We start from the raw sequence: 7,347 nt of genomic DNA, 5'->3' as shown, positions 1-7,347 counted from the left end.
TATCTTGCTGGAAGGCCCCTAGTTATATAATGATAAGTGTTTTGGCTGCTTCTGATTGGTTGAGCTTAAGTTCTATTTTTCTTTAATATAGGCATTTACAAGAAAAATAACTCAAGTTAAGTTTTGCTCATGCTTGCAAATCGAGGAGGATTAAACTCACTGATGAGGCCTATCTGGCTTGGTCTGCTCAGGGATTCTTCAGGCCTGGTCTCCATTTTAATTTACTTTCACATGTCTCCTGGGGCCAGGACATGTACTGGTGACCCCCAAGAGTTAGCGTAACTGGAGCTGGAGGTGGTTGAGGCACTTCAAAAGCCTCAAAGCATTGTGTGTCACTGACTCAACTCACCTAGTGCTCTCACCTGGATGATGCTCTTACCTGGATGATGCTCTCACCTGGCATCTGCAGGGGAGGCAGTGTCGCCTTCGCCCATCACACTTAGTGGATACTCTTTGTTCAGTGCATCCAATGATCTACAGCAATTCTTATACATGCTAGAGTTGAGTAATGATTGCTCTAGATTAAAGAAATGAACAAAAGAAAAGTCTATATACACTGATGACTGGGTGTTCAAACATTCTGCCCCTAGGGGAACCATCAAGTCCTTGGCGAGGGTGGAGGGTGAATGGAGATTTCCGGTGTTCTTGTTTGCCTAAAGGGTTCAAAATGGTTCCATTTTGTTTTAAAGCTCAGCACATATAATCTTAATATATGTTAATGGAGATGTTTGTGACTGTGAGTTGAACACGTATGATTGTGGTGGGTGCGTGTGGTGGGGAAGAGGATGTGGGTTTAGGTTGTAAAGTCAAGTCAATAAATTAAAGGTTTTAATCCCACCTGCTTAGATAAACCTGCTGAGGGCTTCAGGCAAGGAGCTAAGTGAAGGTCAAATATATATTTAGTTCAGCAAGCAAAAACTAACCTGAAAGCAACATGAGTTCCCTCCTTGCATTTCTCCAAGTGAAGGACTAGTTGATACACAATGTCTTAGCACAGTGGTGAGGGTTGGCACTAGACTCAGAGTGCCTGGGCATAAATCCCAGTTGTGCCACTTACTAGCTGGGTCACTTTGAACAAGTTACTTAATGTGGACAAAATAGGACTACTTTAAGATAGAACTACCTCACAGGATGGTTGGGAGGATTGAAATGAAGGGAAATACAAGACAGGTGCTTAGAATAATGCCTGGTACATGGTAAATCATAAATAAGTTTTAAAAACTGTAAAATCTCATTTCCTCTCATTCTTGTAAGCTCCTCAACATTTCTCTTAAGAATTACCCAAATTTCTTTTTCTAGCCCTTTACCTCTTCCTCCTCTTGTTGCTTCTGGATCTTTAAAAGCCAAAAGCACCATTGTAAAGGGAAGTTACCAGGAAGAAACTAACTAGAACTCTTGAATTGAGTGGAAAGATGTCTAGGAAAAGGTACACTTCCTTTTCATGCACATATAAAGCATTGTGATCATCTCATTATCTTTACCATTATTGGAAGCAACACACTCCAAATAGCGATTAAGAATAGGATTATATAGCATTCTATTATAAAGACACATGCAAACGTATGTTTATTGCAGCACTATTCACAATAGCAAAGACTTGGAACCAACCCAAATGCCCATCATTGATAGACTGGATAAAGAAAATGTGGCACATGTATACGATGGAATACTATGCAGCCATAAAAAGGATGAGTTCATGTCCTTTGCAGAGACATGGATGAAGCTGGAAACCATCATTCTCAGCAAACTAACACAGGAACAGAAAACCAAACACCACATGTCCTCACTCATAAGTGGGAGTCGAATAATGAGAATACATGGACACAGGGAGGGGAACATCACACACCAGGGCCTGTCGGAGGGGTTGGGGGCTAGGGGAGTGATCGCATTAGGAGGAATACCTAATGTACATGATGGGTTGATGGGTGCAGCAAACCACCATGGCATGTGTATACCTATTTAACAAACCTGCATGTTCTGCACATGTATCTCAGAACTTAAAGTATATATTTAAAAAGGAACTTCCAAGTCAATGCCCTCTGAGTCTGAATCTTGCTTTGCTGAGACCAGGAAGGTTCCAAAGTCAACAGAATCTCAGTTTCTTTTTCTATATGGTGTGGTTGATAATACTGATCTTACTGGATTATTGTGAAGCTTAAAGTAGGCAGTATTGTAATGTGCGGGCATACAGTAAGTGCTCAGGAATTGGGAGTCATTGTTACTATGTTTCACTCGTTCTACAAAAATAAGAGGCAGGATGGGAGGCAAACATCAAGGTGGAGACCGTCCAGCACTATTTCAGGCTAATTCTAATAGAAATGCTGCTTTGGGGTTTGTTCCTAATCTTGTAGCTCCCAGGACTTTCATCTGTAGCCTACTGGTCCTTGCTGCTTTATCCAGAATCAAGAAAATCTGTCTCTTTGCAGAGTTCACCTTTTCCAGAAGCTGCCTAAGAAAGAGAAAAACAAAGCCCAGTTTCCCAGGTTGCTATTCTCTGAGCATAAGAAAAGCCACTTGGATGGTACCGTGAGCAGAGGACGAAGAATGAGATGGAGGCACAAAAGTTTAGTAGAGGAAGGTGCGGGTCCCCAGGCCCCTAGAAGCCGGCTGTCTTCCAGGTCTAATTGCAGCACATTCCTGAGATCTGTCATCACCAAGCCATGATGCAAACGCCTCAGCATTGTGGGTGGAGAGGAATTAGAATATCTATGAAAGTCACACAAAAACATGTGCTGACCCCTTCAGACCTATGACCATATTCTAAGTGGAGCCAAACTAAATGAAATCAAGGTCTCTGTCCAGCGTTTGAGAGCCAGTGAAAATAGGAACTCAGTGTTTCTCTAAATACACAGAGTGTATTACCTTAGTCATAAAATTGGGGACTTTCAAATCTAATTTGTTCAGCCCTAGTGCTGTTGAAGGCTGGGCAGGGTTCCAAAGGAAATCACCTCCACGCAAACAGAGATTAGCAGCTCTCCACTGGAGACATATGGGAATGATTCCCTATAATCTCCAGTAATTGTGGCTGCATTACATTCAAATCCTGTTTTCAATTTTCTTAAACTTCTAGACTGATTGTGTTATTAAATCATGCTGGCTGATGTGTTTAATAAGGACCTATTAAATGTTTATAAAATTAGGGAAATAAATATGGGCTTTTAGTCAGATTGCCCAATGGATCTGGTAACCTATTGTTAAAATAACAGCCCTGCTGTTAAAACTGCTTCTCCTGACTGCATTGGCTGGTACTCACTTTAAAACATTATCCCAACATTCGTGCAGAGCTGTTTATTCTAACACTCCATTCACGAAAGAATTTGAGCCCCGCCCCCTCCGTAGGCTCCACTCCATTAAAAAAAAGAAATACATTCAAAGAAGACTAACTAGCTGTAACATATAGTGTCTTGGCTGTCAAGAAATGTCACCTCTGCTTCCAAAGAAGTAGTGATACCAACAATTTTGAGAGAAGACCCAGAGGGACCAGTTTTGTTGTTGTTATTGTTGAAACCTTCACCTGGCTTAATTTCAGCATAGAAATTGCATTTAAGTTCCCCAAGGCCTTCAGTTGGAAGGTATGATTGGCCTTTAGAGAGGGAAGGAAAACTTGGTTAGAATTTATACAGCAGGGACAGAGAATGAACACAATCTACACTTCAGACAGATGGGCTTACTTAGGAATTATTTTATCCATTGAATCTTGGTGATTATGGCTGGCTTGAGAAGTTTAGAAGTTCTCTATGACATGGCTCAGACTAGTGCAGTACCATTGGCTTCACTGGTCTTTGAAAGCAAAGACTAGCAGAATGGATTCAGGCATGGAGGGCGACTCTCTCTTAAGAGGGAAGAATGGAGCATGGACCAAGTTAGGGGGCTTGCCTTTAGCTTTATATTCTGTAGCCACTTGACCTGGGAGAGGTATTTCCTGGTCCAAGAAACCTTCTTCTCCTTACCTCTAAAATGGAGATATTGACTGTATCGACCTCTTGTGTAGATTAAATAGGACGTAGTGTCTGGCACACAGCGGGGGCTCCAGTGTGGTTGCTTAAAAAACGAGAATTGGAGAAGTAGAGGCGATGGTCCAAATCAGTGATCTCTTTTGAAGTGCTAAAAATAACTATGAAGCTATGTTAACAATAAATATTAATACAATATTAGCTGTCTGAGCATGCTCCTGAGTGTGGCATTAAACCCAGTACCGCATGATTCTGTCCAAAGCAATTCCCTAACACAGACACAAAACCATAACTTCAGTCCTCCTTGCCAAAACACTCTCAGCCACCTGGCCTTAAACCACAGTTTCCTACACCCTCAACCACAGCTCAAATAATTCTGTTATCTTCAGGGCAAATGCAAACCCCACTTTCTTGGATGGATTAACCTTTGAGTTTCCCCTAAGGAAGGAGAGGGCAATTAAACAATCTTTCTGGCACTTAAAAAAAAAAAAAAAAGCCAACAAACCACATCATTATCTTGGTATAAACACACCCCCTTAAAATATTTTATTTCTAACAAGTGTGTACTGAGTTCCCCAACTTGACTACTGCCTCCACCCCCATTCCAGAATATGGTAAAATGATTGGGGGGCTGGCCTGGTTCATATTAGAGACTCCGCAATGTTGGGGGAGAATTGGATACAAGGTTAATATTTGGCAGAACCTTGTAAATGACCTGATTGTTATTTTATATTGGCTACAGCCTCCAAATCACTGCGTCTTGCCAGAAAGACCCGAGTCTGGCCAGGTAGTTACATACAACAGTGTCATAAGCCTGCTCCATGGAGGGACACACTTACTCTGTGTGTTTGTGTGTGTGTGTTTTCTGTGAGTATGTGCACAGGCTCCCGCTGTTCTGCTTATGCCCAGCCAAAATACAGCAGAAACCCAGCACAGCAATTATTTTTACGAATTTTGTTTTGGTCTGCCCTCAGGGGAACTTCTCCCAGTTTAATTGTCTGGGGGGATTGTTTCCTTGTGGGATTTTATTTCAAAACATTCCTGTTAAAATTTCTTTCTGAGGGGAAAGGAAAGAAAGGATGATTTTTTTTTTAATCTTCTTAAACACACAAACCCACAATCACATAAAAATTCACCAAACTATGTATTCTGAAATTAATAGAGGTGTTTTGTGATGCATAGATTTTTAAATTATTTGTCTAAAGATATGTTTGGAATTGATTAGATTAAAGGTGTATAAATCTTGAGTTCCCTTCCCCCACTCCCATGCCTTGGAAATGAATTCAAGCAAACCAACTGAATTTTAAGTTAAGACAAACAGGGGGAGAGATCATTCATCTCCAGTTATACATGAAATAGCTTATAATAGTGGATGCTGAGTTCATGAAGTATATGTTCGACCCCCTTTGATATAAATTCCATCATCAGCTCACAAAGAAATTGTATTTATGCATAAGACAGTGCTCTCTAACATGAACTCCTATAAATTATGAGAACAGAAAATCCAAATTTATAAGATGCCATTTCTGGATTTATTTTTAATGCTCTTTCCCGCATATTACCAAACAAATGCCACATTAGCAGAGTATGAAAGGCTTTTTACTGGCATAAGCTATGGCCATGAAATTCACAGCACAGTCTGGGCTGGGTTTAGGTGCAAATGAAGGAGCAAACAGAAAGTGTGAGAGGGATCCCATGCTTGGGGTTGCTTAGGAGGTCCAAAGGCCTGTTATTTCCTGTAGTGTAGATAAGCTCGTCATTTTTCCTGGAAGGAAGGCACATTTCCTGATTTGTTAACAATAGTAAACATAGGTGATTACTGGCATTTCCTAAGAAATGTTTGTTTTCCCTTCCAAACTCCACACGTAGGATAAGACTTAATTCTCCTCTCTCTATCTTCTACGAATTCATTCAGCAGTTCGTGTATCTGTTCATGCATTCATTTATTCATCAACTGTTATCGACTGCTTCAAGTGTGTCAACCATTCAGCTATGGAACTGAGGATATGGAATCTAGAAGGAAAATAATACAGGGTAGTAGTTAGAACACAAGCTGTCAAATCATTCTGCCTAAGTTATACATGAAGAAATAATAATAGTATTAATAATATTGCTTACTTGGTACCAGCCAGTATTCTAGGTTTTACACTATTACATGAGTTAACTCATATAATATTCCTACATACCTATGAGGTTAGACGCTATAATTTATTTATTTTAACTATGAGAAACTCGGTTTAAAATGATCTGATAGTAAGGAATAGAGCTGGCATTTGAACCCATGGTTTCAAGGTCAGCAGATTGAACCACTAAGTTGAAAAAAGTAGGTGTTCCTAAATCAATCCATCAGTCAATCATCAATCCCCCAGCTCTGCCTTTCTCTGACTGTGTGACCTTGGGTAAGTTAGTTAACCACTCAGTGCTTTAATTTTCTTATCTATAAATGGAGATAATAATAGTACCTGCTTCATATCATAGTGGTGACAATTAAGGGAAAACTTATACATGTGCAGCACTTAGAACAGTGCCTGGCACAGGTATGTGCTCAGTGCTCACTCTTAATAGCAATTATCATCATTATGTGACAAATCTCCTTTCTTGTTACATACAATGGATGCATTAAGATATCAGGGTTTGGCAAGATAGAAGAATAAATGGCTCCACTGATTGTCCCCACCATAAGGACACCAATTTAACAACTATTTACACAGAAAAGAAAAAAAAAGACAAACCTTCATAACAAGCAAAAATCAGACGAGTCTTCATCGTACCTGGTGTTAAGTTTGTATTGCTGAAAGAGGCACCGAAGAAGAAAAACAGTCCGGAATCTCTGATGCCAGGCCTCCCCAACCCCCCACAGCAGCTCTGTGGTGCTGAGAGTGTCTTTGGAGGCTGGGGGAGGGAGAGCAGAGAAACTGTGAGGCATTGAACTCAGTGCTGTCCTGTTCGAGCAGAAAGGAAAATTGAACCAACTCAGCTGACGCTTGCCCATGGAGGGAGCATTTGAACCAACCCTAGCCAGTGGTTGAGGAATCAATGATCCTAGAGGCCAGAAGCTTGAGTGCCTGTAGACCTCCCCACTGATGGCTACAGTGCTCTGAGGTGCTAAGTAAACTTGAAAGGCAGTCTAGGCCATAAGAACTGCAACTCTTGGGTGAGTCCTAGTGCTAAACTGGGCCCAGAGAGAGTTGACTGGGGAGAACTCAACATACTGAGACACAAACTGGGGTGGCTAAGGGAATGCTGGCCTCACCCCTCTCCTAACCCCAAGTTGCACAGCTTCCAGCTCCAAAAGAGACCCCTTCCTTTTGCTTGTGGAGGGGAGAGGAAAGCGTGGAGGCGCTTTGTCTTTCTTCTTGAATACTAGCTCAGCCACAGCAGGATAGGGCACCAG

The 7,347-nt window shown here is 41.2% G+C and overlaps 1 long non-coding RNA gene across 1 annotated transcript; it reads right to left on the bottom strand.

Moving 5' to 3' along the window:
* Positions 1-5,462: 5,462 nt before the first annotated feature.
* LOC141407147 (uncharacterized) lies at positions 5,463-6,845 on the bottom strand. Its single transcript, XR_012414612.1, has 2 exons — positions 6,686-6,845; positions 5,463-5,966 (listed from the first exon to the last, which is right to left on the bottom strand). It is a non-coding gene; the product is annotated as an uncharacterized lncRNA (long non-coding RNA).
* Between the last annotated feature and the right edge of the window lie 502 nt (positions 6,846-7,347).

Source organism: Macaca fascicularis, chromosome 6, assembly GCF_037993035.2.
Source record: "Macaca fascicularis isolate 582-1 chromosome 6, T2T-MFA8v1.1".
In the NCBI taxonomy this organism is placed as follows: domain Eukaryota; kingdom Metazoa; phylum Chordata; class Mammalia; order Primates; family Cercopithecidae; genus Macaca; species Macaca fascicularis.
This window is presented reverse-complemented; position numbering and strand designations above follow the sequence as displayed.